Source organism: Panthera leo, chromosome A3 (genome assembly GCF_018350215.1).
Source record: "Panthera leo isolate Ple1 chromosome A3, P.leo_Ple1_pat1.1, whole genome shotgun sequence".
Taxonomy (NCBI): Eukaryota; Metazoa; Chordata; class Mammalia; order Carnivora; family Felidae; genus Panthera; species Panthera leo.
Window position 1 is genome coordinate 25,661,138 of NC_056681.1, and position 18,578 is coordinate 25,679,715.

An 18,578-nucleotide genomic window follows, 5' to 3' on the forward strand; every position below is an offset into this window, starting at 1 on the left:
CCCTCCTGGAGTTGTCAAGGGGAAAAAGGCAAGAGCATTTGCTATCCTGCCGTGTGTGCAAATGTGCCAAACACCCAAAGACGAGATGTTTTGGGAGTCAGGGAGGCCTCCTGGAGGGGTCTTGCCAGTCCCTTGGGCGCGTCTCCAGAGAGCCAAGTGCTGCCTCTTGTGCTCCTCGGCTGGTCATGCCTGCTGCCTGTGAACAATGCCCCTCTGTGGGAGGCCTGCGTCCAGTGCCAGGGCCTGGGCCTGCCTTAGCTCCTGCTTCCTGCCTCTTGGCCCTGATACACTCTCTGGAGTCACCATGCACGACTCCTCTCTGTTGGCCTGACACACCTTGGAGCCCAGGGCCGGCATGGCCCTGTCCTCAGTGCCGCTCAGCGCTCCCATCAGACTGCTGACAGCCTTTCTGTCCCACTCTCACCTCTTTCCAGCTCCCAGGCCTTTGCTTGTGCTGTGTCCTGTTCCTGGAATGCTTGGTCCATTCCCTCAAAGGTCCATCTTGCCCCATCTGGGCAGCAGGACAGGGGAAAGCTTTTGGAGTCTGACAGATGTGGTTCAATCCTTGCTCTTGGGTTCATCAACTGTGAGGCCACGGGAAAATTGTTTCCCTCTGTGAGCCTCTGTTTCCTCAGTTGTAAATTAGGACTGTTTTGACAGTCACATAAGATAATGTGAAATTCTTGGAACATCAGAGAATTCAGTAAATGGTAAATGCTGTTATTATTGTTGGAATATTAACGTCACTGATCTTCAAGGCCTAATTCAGAAGGCAAGATCTGCATAGAGCTGCCCGACTGTTACCCCACCTGGACCGATATCCTCCCGGGAGCCCCCAAAGTACCAATTATTTACTCCCTTGGGATTTGGATCCTCTTCTGCCTTGAGAGATGTCCACTTTATCCATCCACCCATCCATGCATTCACTAATTCATTCCAGTCTCCTCTCTGGTCTCCCTCTTCCCACCCTTAGTCCCCCCCCCCCCCCACCAAAATCCAATTTCCATCGAGCAGCCTGAGTTAGCTTTTAAAAAATCACTCAGATTTTGCCACATCTGTGCTTATTAACAGCTCCCCCCCCCCCCCCCCCCCCGCCAAAGGCCTCCGTGACTCTTACAAGAAAATCCAAGCTTGACAAGGTCCCGCCTGGTTGGCTGCAGACCGCCTCTCAGGGCTCATCGCTCATCACTTTGCTTCTCTCTCCGCTCACTCCTACCTCAGGGCCTTTGCACATGCTGAGCCCTCTCCCAGGAGTGCTCTTCTCCCAGCTTGGCTCCCTCTCATTCCCCAAGCCTCAGCTTCAGTGTCCCCTCCTTGGAAAGGCCTTACCTGGCCACCCTTGCTAAGGTAGGGGTCTTCTTGCTCTTCTCTCTCACTGCTCACTGATGGGTGTCCCCACCGGCACTCAGGTCTGCAAACTAGCACCATGGTTCCACGGATGATGCCATATACTAAGAAAAGGGGCCAGAACATAGTGCAAGCCGATAGCCAAGAACCGGTCGCACCACCGTTGGTTCTGCCATGTGGAGGCTTCTGACCCAGATCAAGGTGATAAAGAATCATGAGGGCAAAGAAGGAAGGTCTGTGAGGATATTTCTTTTTTTTTTTATTCAAAAAATTTTTTCTAAATGTTTTTATTTATTTATTTTTGAGACAGAGAGAGACAGAGCATGAGCAGGGGAGGGGCAGAGAGAGAGCGAGGCACAGAATCCGAAGCAGGCTCCAGGCTCTGAGCTGTCAGCACAGAGCCCAACGCGGGGCTCGAACTCACAGACGGCGAGATCATGACCTGAGCCAAAGTCGGACACTCAACCGACTGAGCCACCCAGGCGCCCTGTGAGGGTATTTCTTTCTTTTTTTTTTCTTTAATTTTAATTTTTTATTTTTTAAAATTTCCACCGAAATTAGTTAGCATATAGTGCAACAGTGATTTCTGGAGTAGATTCCTTAGTGCCCCTTACCCATTTAGCCCATCCCCCCTCCCACAACCCCTCCAGTAACCCTCAGTTTGATCTCCATATTTATGAGTCTGTGAGGGTATTTCTTATGAGACAGCTACAGCTGTGGTCCCTCTTCCTACTCTCCCGGTGAGGAGAGAGGGGCATCTGCCCCTATTGCAGGCCTAGAGGGAGGGGGCTTTCCAGGGACCAGGTAGGGGTCCAGGGGACATGCAGTGGCCTGGTTTCTATCTTCTGCCCGAGAGAAAGAGGCTGTGAGCTGCTGTCACAGTGGGCAGAGTGGCTTCTGAGGAAAATTCTGGCTCTGGACAGAGTCAAAGCTTGTGTGTATGCTTTTCCAAGGACCCTGTAGGACAGCGGTCTAGTTTGGGGTTGGTTTAAGTCCTTCACAACACCATCTCCTGGACAGGCGCGGAAAGGATTCTAGAGAGCCAGGGGCTGGGGGTGGCATGCAGGGTGGTCAGCCACTGGCAGGGCTCTGCCCTTGTCTGGGGTTGCAGCTCAAGAGGCCTGGCAGGGAGGCTTGAAAATGCCCCCAAGAAGGTGCCCATGAGAGCTCGAAACATTTTTTGCCTCCCTAGAGATGAGAGAGCCATCTTGCAGTACTAACAGCCAAGGGATACCTGCCCCCTTTTCCTCTCTTTTCTGACTGTGCTCCATCCCTGGATGGAGCCAGAGAGAAAGGGAACAGGTGTGTGTGTGTGTGTGTGTGTGTGTGTGTGTGAGAGAGAGAGAGAGAGAGAGAGAGAGAGAGAGCACATGAGCCTCTCTCCCCTGTCTGTACCAAGCCAGTCCATAGAAGGCTTGGTTTAGGGGTGGGGAGAAAGTGTGAAATCAAAGATACTGAAAGCTGGACACACAGCCACAGCAAAGTGTCAAAGTAGAAAAGACCACTTCCATTCTATAGATCACCAAACTGAGGCCCAGAAAGGATAACACCCAGGGGATTAACACCTCCATTTTCCAGACGAGCGAGGTCCTTGGAGAAGGGAAGTGACGTGCCCAGGGTCCCACAGCCATAAAATGTGGACCCAGGATTTGGACCCAGTTCTGTGTGACTCTGGAGCCTATGACATGTCCCTTTGTCCCAGCTGACCCCATCACCTCCAGCTGGGACAGGGACATCCTTTTCTGGGGAGTCCATGGTCCTGTGGAGAACCAGAGTCTGTGAGGACATGGCTGGGCTGGACAGATGAAAATCCGGAGGACTTACACACTGTTACCATCTTGGAAGGCAAGATGGAAGTCTCCTTCAAAGTTCTCCCGAGTGGGCTCGGGTCCTCAATTTAAAAGGGCTTTGTCGGCACCAAAGGTACCATGAGAGTGGCAGAAAGATTTCACCTCTTGCGCCCATCCCATTGCCTGGTAACGGCTGTTGGAGTCCTTGGGGGTCTGGACTCAGCGGAAGAGAGTGATGATGGATTCGCAGTGTGGCCACGAGCCATATCGACGTGTTGCTCTTGCCGAGTGCCACCTGCGTTCTGGTTGAAGATTTTGCGGTTCCTTGTAGAACATCAAGGAGATAACAGAGCAGAGAGAAAACATGCAGACAACATGGAGTTTGCTGATGCTTTTGGACACGTCAGTTCTTCTGTCTGGGCCTTAGCCTCCCCAGCTGTCAGGTGAGGACACTGGGCTTCTTGATGCTGGAGGTCAGACTGGCTCAGACAACCTTTGCTTATGGCAGAGGGGGTTCACTGAATAAGCAGGGAGGAACGGCCTGTTCCGGAGGACACGTCTGTTCTCAGGAAGGCCTACTCCCGTTGACCCAGGGCCAGTGTAGGTTCTGTCTGAGGGACCTGTCCAGTGGCGTGGGCCAAAGGAACTGTTAGGCGGCCCAGCACAGCATTATGTACAACGGCCCTAAGGGGGGACCAGCTTAAATGTCCAGCAACAGGGGACTCATCAAATGAATTGTTTATTTTAGAAAGTTACTTCTGTTTTTTAGAAAAAAAAATTTTTTTTTTCATCTAGAAAAAATACTGGAAGGAAACTCACCAAAATGGTAACAGTGTTCATTTCTTGGAAGTGTCATCACAGGTGACTTGTACCACCTTCCTTGTGTTTTCAGAATTGAGAACATTTTCACACTGAATACATTTTTTTGGATCAGCAAACAGCCCCATGAAATGGCTTGAAAATGAGTAAATAAAGGTTGGGTGGAGAACAGGGGAGTGGAGGAAGTCTCATTCCTTTCCCAGCGTCACCCACAGCCCCCACCGCCCAGGATTTCAGGGAGACACGGTGGCAGACGGGCCGGCAGATAGATGGATAGATAGCCGTTCCAACAAAAGCCCAGTCACGCCAGTCCCGGAACCACCACTGAAACTTCACGGGCGTAATCCCTCTTTTGTGGGACGGGAATAGATTCAGTGCAAACAAGCATTGGCTAAGCCAGACTTCTAACTCTTCCCAGGGAGACAAAGACCAGATATGCCCTGCCCTTGTAGGGCTCACAGTCAAGGTGGGGGTCCACACAAGGTGGGGGACACACAGTGGGTGTGTCCCACAGGGACAGAGAGGTCAGGCTTTGGGTCACGATCAGGGTCAATGCAGGCAGAGGGATAAGCGTGGTGACTTTCCCCAACTCGGGCAGTGTGGGACAGGGTAGAGGTCAGCTAGGTGTTGGTAAGTGCCCTTAGAAGGGGAAGCCCATGGGGATAGTGCAGTAACTGAGGTGAGCCCAGGCCCACTGCACCGGGTGCTGTGATGGAGGTCAGCACAGGACTTGTCATCAGGGCCAGAGTGTGGGGCACAGGCAAAGGGTGTCAAAGGGTAGAGGAGGGAGGTGATCAGCGCTGTGAGGGGGGTCCACGTGCACCTAGAATGTGACAGTTGCCAACAGCTCAGAGGGCATGCGCTGCCTGACTGGGGACGAGGGTAGATCAGAGAAGGCTTCACGGAAGGGGTAACATTTGATCTGGGCTTCGGGGATAATGGTAAGAGGCTGATAATGAGGGCTAGGAGAGGAGGGCTTTCCAGGAGGAGGGGCAAACGAAGGAGGTGGGTTTTGGAAAGAGAGACTCTGGGGGTCTCATCTAAGTCTTGTGACGGAACAGAGTAGGTGGTAGGGAAGCAGGCTGGGCCTGCACCAGAAAGTAGACCACAGGTTGGAGGTGAAGTGGGGCTGGGGTCCTGGTCGCCCCTTGGCACACCCTGGAGCCTCCCTCGGGCAGGGGCCAGTCTGGTGTGACCTCCGAAACCAGGCCTCCAGGACCCTGCTTGTCTGAACACCCTGGCCTCAGCTGTCTTGAGGCCTCTCTCTCTCTGTCACACACAAGCTGGTTTCTGTACATTTTGGCCTCTTTTTACTGTCTTCTTTCCTCTGCCTCTCTCTGTCCCTGTCTCTGTCCATCTCTTGCCACCTCAGAGGCCCAGGAGGGAGCTGGGGGAGCCCTGTGGAGAGCACAGGTGTTGGCACTTTGAGAGGCGATCCCCCACCGACCCCCCTCCTCCCTCCCAGCTACCCACGGGTGGCCTTGGCCAAAGTGCCCCCAGGAGGGGCTGGAGCCCTGCCCTCCTCCCTGAGCAATGACTGACTTGCTGGCCCAGTTGTGGACCTTGAAAGGAACCACCCAAGCATATGAGCACTCGCTCCCTTTCCAGGCCCTGTTCTGGCACCCCGTTAACTCTTTTACACGCAGACGACAGTGGCTGTGGCAAGTGCTTCCTTAAAGCCCAGCCAGGGCTGCGTGAGGGCGCTCTTAATATGAAGATTACTGTGAAGATTATTTTAGTCGTTATTGTTAACATTGTGTAGCTGTAACTGGAAAAACTAAGTGGTTTTACAAGCTGGGAGTTGTTATGAGGACTGTCCTTTGGAGTTTCTGTCTTTAGAAACAGTGTCTGGGTGTGTGATATGTGTGCGAGCTGAAGAGTGGGGGTTCCCCTGGGAGATCGGGGTTCCTGGATCAGGCCTCTGAGAGCAGCTGAGGCTCCAAGTGGGGAGCCTCAGTTTCAGGGCCTCAGAGGTTCAGCCTCACGACCTCCCAAATGGTCACCCTTAGAGGCAGCCTCTCAGGGGTGACCAGGTCAGGAGGTGGGAAGGCCACCCCTGGGCAGACCTGGGGAGGTACCTGGGAGCTGGAGACTTGTTATGTGTGTGTGTGGGCCTGTGCAGGTTAGAGATCTATCGGCAATATTTCTTCCTGACTCCCTCATTCTCTCTCTTTAAAAATTTTTTAAATGTCTATTTTTGAGAGAGAGAGAAAGAGAGAGACAGAGACAGAGACAGAGCACGAGCAGGGGAGGGGCAGAGAGAGGGAGACACGGAATCTGAAACAGGCTCCAGGCTCTGGGCTGTCAGCACAGAGCCTGATGCGGGGCCTGAACCCACGAACTGTGGGATCATGGCCCGAGCCAAAGTCAGACACAACCAACTGAGCCACCCAGGTGCCCCTCCCTCATTCTCTTTAGTAGCTCAGGACTGGTGGGACGGACACAGTCAGCCAGCAGGTCAGTGGGCTGGTCAGCTAGTTGTATTTCACACCCTTTGTGTGTGGACACAATTCTGGGTGCTTTGGACAAAGCAGGGAGCAAACAGACTGTGCCCCCTGCCTTCCCGGGCTCACATTCTCCTGGGGAGAGAGAGAGAGAGTGAGCCAGAAATGGACAAGGAAATATAAAAACACAGCACTCACTCGTCTCAGTCGTGAGGACGGAGATCAAAAATAAGGAACAGGTATGGAATGCTCAAACCATCAGAGCTGCAGGAGGGTTTGAGTGGTTTTAGCCCCTCGGGGAACTAGATGCCCTCCCCTAACACCACACACACACACACACACACACACACACACACACACACACACCAGGCAAATCTCCCTTTGTTCTGCTTCCGAATTTCACACATTTCCTTTCTTTGCAATGCAATTTTGGGAGCTGATTATGTATGGAAGGAGGGCTTGTCTGAGGTACAGAATAGGAATGGCCCTACCATTTCTGAGCGCTTACTGCCTGCCAGACTGAGCCTCCGGCCAGCCAGTTCACTCTCCTCCCCTTGTTGTACAGATAAGGGATTGGAGGTGCGGAAAGGAGGGTTGACTTGCTCAAGGTCACACAGCTCCCCGAATAAGAGGCCAGGATCTGAACTCTGGTCCATCTGACTCCGAAACGGGCACTCAGTCTTTTAGCCACCACCTCCTGCACACCTGTTGTTGGGGTGCTGTCCTTACCTGCCTGCCACATCTGCCTTTATGGTTTGCAATGTCTGCCAATGCCTGGGATCACTATGTACTCAATGTGCATTCAGGTAAGTGGAGTCACGTTTGAAAACTTAAATACATTTGATTTTCTATTTCTTACGTAAATTGCATAACATTACCCAAAGTGAGAAAACAATACTGCTTCCCATAAATCAGAGGTGACGACACGACCTTAGCGGCCACAGTGGGTATTAGAGGCTATAATTAAGCTTAGTGAGCACTTACGCGCCCTTTGCTTGCGTTATTAAATGGGACCATTTAGGGGCGCCTGGGTGGCTCAGTCGGTTAAGCGTCCGACTTCGGCTTAGGTCATGATCTCACGGTCTGTGAGTTCGAGCCCCGTGTCAGGCTCTGTGCTGACAGCTCAGAGCCTGGAGCCTGTTTCAGATTCTGTGTCTCCCTCTCTCTCTGCCCCTCCCCTGTTCACGCTCTGTCTCTGTCTCAAAAATAAATCAACGTTAAAAAAAAAAAATTTAAATGGGACCATTTAACCCCACGCTGATGCCTGGAGGTGGGCACTGTTTTATCCTTATTTTTCAGATAAGGTTTGGATGAGTCCCTTTACGAGAGGCGAGATATTTTTTCTAAGGTCACGGTGAAAACAAGCAGAAACACATGGTTGAACTCTGGCTAGCCATGTTGCCCGCTCGAGGCACCTGGAGAGAATCCAGTGTTTGGAGAGGTGTTGAACTAGTGTTCTGCTGAGCCCTTTGTATTGGAAGGGTGGAGAAAGAATAGGGAGGTGAAACACTTTCTCATCCTCGCTGATGGTGTGAGAGGCAGCTCCACTTCTGGAAAAGCTGCTCCAGGTTATCTATCACGTATCAAAGAGCGCTTTGGAGCACTTTCTGAGTGTGCATGAGCCGGATCACAAATGTCTTACCCCCGTGAGGCAGTTGTGTCCACTGGCATTAGCAGAGGCTCTAACACCCAGATGAAGTGGGTTCTTTGCACCTTTTCTGGCCTTGCAATCTCTGTGGATTGACAGCGTCTTGTGCTTTGCTTATCTTGACTTCCCGGGGCCCGGGAGGGGAGCAGGGGGACCCATCAGGCACCTCACTCGAAGTCACCCATGTGGATTGGGTTCCTGTGCTAACATTTACTACTAAGTCACCCAATCCTCCAGGAGACGAGAGAGGCGAACCAGCAGACCCATCTGAAGTGGGGGGGGAGGGGGCATCGCAGAGCTGCATTTCCTGTCTGCACGGTAGACAGAGCCAGACCCATCATCCCTCCCCACAACGTTTGTGCCAGTTTCCATTTGTACCCGCAGAGTATGAGCGCTCTTGTCCCTCCACTCTGGCACCGACATATGGTGGTGTCTCTTCCTTTCAATTTTAGTCTTTCTGGTGGGTGTGCTGATGCCAGCGTGCCCCTGGCTCGGTATGGCGCTCAGGAGGAAGTCCAGCTCTTAGCCTTGGCTCTTGTCCTCCAAGGTCCAGCCCTTCTCTGTCCAGCCTCCCCTTTAACTTTCCTACCATACTCACCTGAGCGTGTGTTTTTCCTTCACGCATCCGGTCAGTTCATTCTTTCTCTGTTTTTTTCACGGCTGGTTCTTCAGCCTAGAATGTGCTCCTGCCCTTGCTCATCTGACCACTTCCCAGTGATCTTTTTAGACTCACCATACGTGTCAACTCAGAGGAAGTCATTTCCTCCTTAGTGCCATGAAGGTCCTTTCCAGCTATTTCTCCTGCAGCTTTGATTACCCCGCTCTGTACCTGCCTCACCCTCTAGACTGGGAACTCCCTGAGCAGAGACACCCGTCTGACCCATTGCCGTGTTTCCAGCACCCAGCACAGAGTCCGCACATACTAGGAGCTCGGGACGCATTTCACGGCATTGACAGAGGCGGCCGTGGTAACGGCACGGCTGCTGACAGTTGCCACATGCTCACCTGTGCTGGGCACATTGACTCCCTCATTTAATCCTCACCACTCCCCTGTGGGAGGGAGAGGTGTTACCGTCCCTGTGACACAGGCGAGAAACGTGGGGGCCTAGAGAGATGAGGAGACCTGCTCTGGAAAACAGCCACGAATGCGTCAAAGCTGGAAAATGTCTGTGTACCTTCTCACCGCTTGGGCATCTGCTCAGATGTCCCCTCCTTGGACGGGTCTTCTTGCATTTTCTTCCTGCACTGCCCACCCACAGCCCCAATCTCTCTCCATCACAGACCCTCACTTTCTGGCCTTCTTAGCCCCCATCACAGCCATCAATGGTCCTTTTTACTTATTCATTGATGTGCTTCTTGTCTGTCCCCCCAACCCTGGACAGTGAGCTCATGGGAACTGTGACTTTGTCACGGCCACCACGTCGCCCCAGCAGACTGCCACACTGTGTGGCAGACAGTAGGGGCTCAATACGTGCTGACTGGAAGCAGATCAACGGGTACCCGTACTCTTTTTGAAAAAGTTTAAGAAACAGGTATAAAGAAGATATGTAGATAGACTTAAGGATTTGTGCATTTCAAGCTGTATAACTTTTATCTTAAAGTTAAAAAACATAACCAAATATTGAACTCTGTAGTTAAAGAAATGAGTCCTGAAGTGTTTAGAGGTAAAGTGAACTGCTCTCTGCAGTTTACTCTGAAATGCATCAAAAAACAAGATTCTTGGATGGATGAAACGATGGATAGACACGTGATAGGGCAAGCATAGCAAACCATTAATTATTGAAACCAGGTAGTAGGGCTAGAGGTGCTTATTATGCAATTATTTCAAATTTCCTGTATGTTTGAATATTTTTATAACAATGAAATGTTGAGGGACAAGTCATACATGAATGGGATGATATTCCACCAGTACAAAGGATACCGAGTGAAACACAGACAAATAGTCTCCTCACCCTCAACCCACTATACTGCCTGGAGGGTTTCTTTTCCTTTTTTTTTTCATTTTTAGAGAGAGTGAGAGACAGCTGGGAAGAGGGGCAGAGGGAGAGAGAGAGAGAGAGAATCTTAGGCAGGTTCCAAGCTCAGCGTAGAGCTCGATGTGTGGCTCTATCCCACGACCCTGGGATCATGACCTGAGCTAAAATCAAGAGTCAGATGCTCAACTGACTGAGCCCCCCAGGTGCCCCTGCCTGGAGTTTTAATATTTTTTAAAATGTTTATTTATTTTTGAGAGAGAGAGAGAGAGAGGCAGAGAGGCAGAGGCAGAGTGTGAGCAGGGGAGGGGCAGAGAGAGAGGGAGACGCAGAATCTGAAACAGGGTCCAGGATCTGAGCTGTCAGCACAGAGCCCGACACAGGGCTTGAACTCATAAACCACGAGATCGTGACCTGAGCCGAATTCAGACGCTTAACCAACTGAGCCACCGAGGCACCCCCTGCCTGGAGTTGTAATCACTAGAAACACTTCCTTGTCTGTGCTTCCAGAAAGGACCTCTCCTTTTACAATGATCACAAAGTACATTGCATTTGCACCTTGTTCCCCTCATCCCTCATTAACATGCGTTGGAGATTTTTGCACATCAACACATAACAGTTTTAGTATTTCATCTCATAGGGTGTATCATTCCATAGCTTTCCCCCTCTTATCTCCAGCCATGGGCGTTTCACCCACACTCCCTCGTCACCGCTTCCATGGCCCCTTCCAGCTATTTTTTTTTTTTTTTGCTTCCAGCTATTTCTACTGCAGCTGTGCTTGCCCTTAGGAAAGGAAGCATAAAGCACACCACTGAGCTGTTCCACCTTGAGGCCCGGGGGCTGGCCTTTTTGACCCTCCTATCAGTCATTGGCCGCTCCTGTCTGAAGGCAGTTCTCTAGAGAAGGGGGCGCTGTCAGTAGCCAACCCCGACAGTGACTGGAGGTTGGCGCCCTGTAAAGAGGATCCGGGCGGGGCCGTGCTAGTGTCCACAGCCCACCCCATACACTGCTCAGTTTGCTACGCTTGTCATTCTATGTTCACTGTATCCACGCACAGCTGCTCCAGAATTCTGGGTGATCATTGTTATGGGCTGAAATGTGTGCCCCCTAATTCATGTGTTGAAGCTCTAACCCCAAGTACCTCAGACTGTGATCATATCTGGAGGTAGTGCCTTTAGACAGGTGATTAAGTTAAAACAAGGCCATAGGGTGGCCCCGACCCAGTCTCACTGGTGTCCTTATAGAAAGAGGTGATTAGGACACATACAGGGGTCAGGGGCACGTGTGCACAGAGGGATGACCGAGTGAGGCTGCGGCAAGAGGGCAGCCATCTGCAAGTCATTGGGAGAGGCCTAAGGGGAAACCAATCCTGCTGGCACCTTGATCTTGGACTCCCAGAACCGTGAGAAGATGAATTTTGTAGTTTAAGCCACCAAGTCTGTACTATTTTGTTATGGTTGTTCTAGCAAACTGATGTATCATGACTCATGGGAAACTCACAATACTAACCAGACATAGTTGACTATGGGGCCTTAACTGATACTCATTATCCCCCTCCTCCACTGTCCTTTTGGAATTACCCCGATCTGCCCCACTTCTGCTGGTCCAAGTGGTGGGCTGGTCACCTGAATGGATGGTACCATATCAGGAACGCAGTGTTGGTCCCTGTTGTTAGCAGGTTGTATATTCAGTGGCAGTTAACTAGATCAGCCTCTGTGTCCCCAATCTTTAAATCTTATCTCTTCCAGGTCCCTGACTAAACTATTAAGTCACTTGCTTCAGCCCCGTGACACTAAATATTCGGTCATTTTTCTCTTTTCTCAAAGTGGATGACAAAGTGCGCTGCCTGAAGCTTAGCCTGCTGAGAGGATTTCCTCTCATTGCTCTTCCAAGGTCACCCCTGAGCGAGGCTATGGTGAGCGCTGGGTTTTCTCTCCTCCATCAGCTGGTTATGGGGAATGCCTGCTATGGCCTCCCATGGCCATCGGTGTGAACTGAGGGAGGAGTGTCAGCGCAGTACTAGGAGGTGACGTAGGTGACATGGAGGGTCTGGGTCATGCTGCTTACTTATGCCCGCTGGATCTTCTGAAGCCCAAAGTAGACATACTGCTTCTATCTGGTCATGGATCGCTGCTGGTCCTGCCTGACTTTATGACTTGGTGGATAACGTGCCTAGTGCATGTTCAGTTCTGGTCTCAGAGTCAATTGATGCCCTATGGTCAGGTGCTTCTTTTCTACCAGTGCTCAGTTACATGTCAGGAGCTGTTTTTCTTTTCTCCTTTCCTTTCCTTTCCTTTCCTTTCCTTTCCTTTCCTTTCCTTTCCTTTCCTTTCCTTTCCTTTCCTTCCTTCCCTTCCCTTCCCTTCCCTTCCCTTCCCTTCCCTTCCCTTCCCCTTCCCCTTCCCCTTTCCCTTTCCCTTTCCCTTCCCTTCTCTCTTCTCTTTTCTCTTTTCTCTTTTCTCTTTTATTTATTTTGAGAGAGAGTGTGTAAGTGGGGAAGGGACAGAGAGAGAGAGAGAGAGAGAGAGAGAGAGAGAGAGGGAATCCCAAGCAGGCCCCACACCACCAGCACAGAGTCCGGTGTGGGGCTCGAGCCCACGAACTGCGAGATCATGACCTGAGCCTAAGTCGGATGCTTAATCGACTGAGCCACTTAGGTGCCCCCAGGAGCCACTTTTTCAAAAGTATACGGATCACAGCTGAAGATGGCATGGCCTTGACCCGGAATTCTAGCAGGCTTCTCTGGGACTCCCTTAGTGGGATGTGTCAGACACTCCACATGGTTTCTTTCTTTATCACAGATACTTCTAGTACCATGAGGTCAGCCTAGTCACATGGTTCCAGCAATAGCACTGCAGAGCCTTTTTATTGCTCCAGACCCCACTCCAAACTAGCATAGTAGATGCTCAATAAATATTCCCCTCTGTGGGGGAAGAAGTACAGGGCAGGAGTTATAAATGCAAATGCCAGTAGGGCAAGGTTGCCAGAAAAAAATATAAGCAGTCATTTCATTATTTTGGCCAGAAAATATGCAGGAAGCTTACTTAAATTTGAACTTTAGATGAATAATGTATCAGTTTAAGTATATTTCTTGCCATATTTGGGACATACTTACACTAAAAATTATTCATTGTTTATTGAAATTCAAACTTAACTGGGTGTCTGGTGCTTTTATTTATTTAAAAAAAATTTTTTTTTAACTTACTTCCAAGTTAGTTAGCATATAGTGCAACAATGATTTCAGGAGTAGATTCCTTAATGCCCCTTACCCATTTAGCCCACCCTCCTCCCACAACCCGTCCAGCGACTGTTTTTTCTCTTTAAGAGTCTCTTATGTTTTGACCCCTTCCCTGTTATATATTTTTTTGCTTCCCTTCCCTTATGTTTATCTGTTTTGTATCTTAAAGTCCTCATATGAGTGAAGTCATAGGATATTTGTCTTTCTCTGACTGACTAATTTCACTTAGCATAATACCCTCCAGTTCCATCCATGTAGTTGCAAATGGCAAGATTTCATTCTTTTTGATTGCCGAGTAATCCTCCATTGTATATATATACCATATCTTCTTTATCCATTCATCCATCGATGGACATTTGGGCTCTTTCCATACTTTGGCTATTGTTGATAGTGCTGCTATAAACATGGGGGTGCATGTGTCCCTTGGAAACAGCACACTGTATTCTTTGGATAAATACCTAGTAGTGCAATTGCTGGGTCGTAGGGTAGTTCTATTTTTAATTTTTTGAGGAACCTCCATACTGTTTTCCAGAGTGGCTGCACCAGTTTGCATTCCCACCAGCAGTGCAAAAGAGATCCTCTTTCTCCGTATCCTTGCCAACATCTGTTGTTGCCTGAGTTGTTAATGTTAGCCATTCTGACAGGTGTGAGGTGGTATCTCATTGTGGTTTTGATTTGTATTTCCCTGATGATGAGTGATATTGAGCATGTTTTCATGTGTCAGTTGGCCATCTGGATGTCTTCTCTGGAGAAGTGTCTATTCATGTCTTTTGCCCATTTCTTCACTGGATTATTTGTGTTTTGGGTGTTGAGTTTGATAAGTTCTTTATAGATTTTGGATACTAACCTTTTATCTGATATATGATTTGCAAATATCTTCTCCCATTCTGTCGGTTGCCTTTTAGTTTTGCTGATTGTTTCCTTCGCTGTGAAGAAAGAAGCTTTTTATTTTGATGAGGTCCCAATAGTTCATTTTTGCTTTGGTTTCCCTTGCCTCTGGAGACGTGTTGAGTAAGAAGTTGCTGAGGCCAAGGTCAAAGAGGTTTTTGCCTGCTTTGTCCTTGAGGATTTTGATGGCTTCCTGTCTTAAGTTTAGGTCTTTCATCCACTTTGAGTTTATTTTTGTGTATGGTGTAAGAAAGTGGTCCAGGTTCATTCTTCTTCATGTCGCTGTCCAGTTTTCCCAGCACCACTTGCTGAAAAGACTCTTTATTCCATTGACTATTCTTTCCTGCTTTGTCAAAGATTAGTTGGCCATATGTTTGTGGGTCCATTTCTGGATTTTCTATTCTGTTCCATGGATCTGAGTGTCTGTTTTTCTGCCATGTCCAGTGCTTTTATTGGTAAATCTGGCAACCGTACTTTAGGGACTAGGCATTTAATAGCATAGGACAGTTTGGTGTGATAGTGTTTGGGGAAATAGTGAATACATTTACAGTCACACCCAATTGGAAAAAAAATCAGTATTTAAAATAATTTAAAGTAAAAATGACAAACAACGTACCAGATTTGGCCAGAGGCTCATGAATTGGTAATCCCTGGCAAAGAGCTTGGGCTCTAGAGGTTGACTGCAGGGATTCGAATCCTGGATCCACTGCTCACAAGCTGTATGACCTTGAGACTTAGAGGCTTCCTCTCTGTGAGGATTAAATAAGATCTGGCTTTGAAAGGGTTTAGCAAGTCGCTGGGCTCCTCGGTACTGCTAAACAAATGTTAATCTTCAAGATGACTGCTAGGTTGCCTTGCAACAGCGCCATCTAGTGGGCACAGGACAGGAATGCGAGCGCGAGCTGGTGCAAGAAGGCTAGGATCCTGGGGGCTTTAGGGGGATCCAGTAGCCAGGCTAGTAACGCACTGGAATATGGGTCCCCAAGCTCCTTAGATTATAGTCACTCACATATCAAATCCCCTCCACAGCTTCTGCCACACACCAGCCACCATAACCTTTATTTATTTAATATTCTCCTTCAAATTGTCTCCCTATTTTTAAAGAAATCTATTCTAATAGGAAACGTTACAATTTTTAGTTAAATGCCCTAGCATCAACTTTCAGAAATAAAAGGCAGCCACATGGTGGCTTCACAAGGGAAACAGAAAAATGAAAACATTTTGGGTTTTCCTGGACAATGTGGCAAAAAGACGAATTGGAGCATCTCTCTGTCTCTCTCTCAACAGAGAGCTTGCCACAACAACACCCCAAGTATTAAAGACGGGCTAGCTTCCTACTGAGACTTTGTTCTGGCTGCCATCAGAAGAGGGGGGAAAGAATGAAAAAGGGAACAAGGACGTTCCGCCTTCGTGATTCAGCACCGCCTTCTCTGTGCAGAGTCTCACACAGCAGGGGCAGCACCTGTCGACACTGGAGGAGACACTGATGGGGGCAGACGTGTTGAAACTTGGGCCCTTCATCTCCACTTTGACCAGAACATTCCTTTTCTTTTTTTTTTTAAGTTTGTTTATTTATTTCGAGAGAGAGACAGAGTGAGGGGAGGAGGAGCAGAGAGAGGGAGACACAGAATCCCGAGCAAGCTCTGTGCTCTCAGCGCAGACCCCGATGTGGGGCTTGAACTCACAAACGGTGCAATCATGACCTGTGCTGAGATTAAGAGTCGGAGGCTCAACTGACTGAGCCACCCAGGCACCTCTTCACTAGAGCATTTCTGCTTTTATGTGGTTTGAATGCAGTGAAAAGGAAAATTGCTATTAAACAGTCAAAACAACAGTACAAAATCCATACCTTGCACTGCAGCCATTTCTACTTCCTGTGGAGGCTGAAGAATTTATCCGAGGAGAAAAGCCTCATTTGTTCAGGAAAATGGGCCTTTGGACCTTGAAGGCAATGCCCCTGGCATGGAGAGGGACACAGTGGTTTTAAAACGTGTCCACAATTTCTTTAAGCCCCCTTTAAGAAGGGGGACTACTTAGTGACTCACTTTGTTTTTTAATCTTTTTTTTTTTTGAGAGAGAGAGAGAGAGAGAGAGAGAGAGAGAGAAAGCATGAGTGGGGGAAGGGCAGAGAGAGAGAGAGAGGGAGACACAGAATCTGAAGCAGGCTCCAGGCTCTGAGCTGTCAGCACAGAGCCCGACGTGGGGCTCGAACTCACGAACCGTGAGATCATGACCTGAGCCAAAGTCGGCTGCTTAACCGACTGAGCCACCCAGGTGCCCCCTTAGTGACTCACTTCTAATGAAGAGATTATGACAGAAAATGAAGGTGTGTGATTTTTAAGACCAGCTCATAAAACCTGCAGATTCCCTCTTTCCTCCTCTCTCAGATGGCTTGTTTCGGGAGAGGCTGCTGGCATGTTGAGAGGATGCTCAGCAGCCCAACGGAGAGATCTGGGTGGTGAGGACCGGCGGCTTCCAGCCAACCGCCATGTGTGTGAATCATCTCGGGAGAGGATTGTCCAGCTCTGGTCAAGCCTTTGGGAGATGCAGTGTTGGAAAACATCTTAACTGTAACCTCATGAGACACCTTGAGCCAGAAGACCCCAGCTAAGCCTTTTCTATATATTCTTGACCCACAGAAACTATGTGATAATAAATGCTTTTAAGCCACAAAGTTACGGATAGTTTGTTAGACAGCAACAGATAACTAATACAAGGGGGAAACAGAGGTAGCCAAGTGTAGCTATAGTGCAAATAAAACAATGTCCTTTTTGGGGAAAGGGTTTTCATCTGAGACAAGGACTCAACAGCTGAACTCTGGACTCTCCCATTTCACACTTTAGAAGATTGAGTCGCAAAGAAGAGGATGCCATGCACTGAGCTCTGGGTCACGTTGCTGTTAATCCTCAAGAGGGCTGTGGGATCTTGAGCCGTCCTCAAGAGGAGGCTATTTTGCCTCCATCCAAGATCACGTGCAAGTGGGCGCTGGGTCTGGACCAGTGCTTGGCCTCTGGCTCCTACTCCACTGCCTTATCAAGTGCCCGGGCTCTCACCAGAGGAGCAGGAACCCTCCTCTGCACCCCTGCGTCCTTGGACTTGGAGGCTTGGAGGTGGGGAGACATGCATGCACGTTCCAGTTTGTCTTTGTGTCCCCCCACGTCACAGCCATCTTCCGTTCCTGTCTGTCTGCCCTGCTGACTTCAGCTCCAGCTCCAGACACAAAGACAACAGCCTGGTGGAGCCCATTTAAGCCACTCCCACGGTTCTGTGAGTTGTAGGGATAAGGGGTCCCTACAAAGACCCCCTCATATACATCACTCCTAGTGGTTCTGTACGGATCAAACCCTGATTGACCCTGATACTCATTCTCCTTGTTTCCACTCTTGGATCCTGGTTGATTTGCTGTGAAACCAATGATTTCTTATGAAAGATCTTGAAGCTAGCTAACTCAGGGCAGCAACGTTTCCTGAGCCAGGTCTTCTACACATTATTTTGTGTTTACAGTAATGATGCACTGGTACTGTTAATCCCCTCTCCCCTCTTTTCCAGTGATGAAGTGAGGCTCAAATAATTTGCTTGAGATGCTCTTCCAGGAAATCGTGGGCATGAATGATAATAATAGTTTATGTTTCTTTTTTTAAATTTATTTTTGTTTTTATTATTTTTTGATTTTTTAAATGTTTATTTATTTTTGAGAGAGAGAGAGAGGACAGAAAGTGAGCAGGGGAGGGGCAGAGAGAGAGGGGGACACAGAATCTGAAGCAGGCTCCAGGCTCTGTGCTGTCAGCACAGAGCCCAATGCAGGGTTTGAACCTACAAACAGTGAGATCATGACTGGAACTGAAGTCAGATGCTTAACTGACTGAGCCACCCAGGCTCCCCATTAATAGCTTATGTTAAGCCCTGACTAACTACATGCCAGGCATGGTGATAGGTACATGTGTTACATGCAGTGGCTGATTGGATCCTCACAAAACTCCTCTGAGATGGAGGTTTTGCAGATAAGGACACTGGGGCTCTGAATGTCTGGCCAGTGGAACATGAAGGAAGTGACCCACACCACTTTCAGCTGAGTCTTTAGTGATATCCGGCCCCTCTGCCCACCCTCACTGCCCCATCCTGGTGACGGCGGGGGTCGTGCACTGTAGTTGGGGTGGCCCTGAAATGGAATATGAAGTGAATGTCTGAATGAAGAATCAGACTTCCCGTGTCGGGCTCATTGAAGTGTCAGGCTCCTTTGTTACAGAAGCACTGCCTTGATTTGTTGTAACGAATACTGTGAAAATTTAGATTCCAATTTTGATGGAGTGAGCAATTTCTGAGATGTGACTATGGAGGATAATTAGTAAAAGAAGGAAAAGGGGTGTTGGGAATAGAAAGGGAATGAAAGCAGGTGGCAGAGAAACTGTTGAGGTTTTATGATGAAGACAT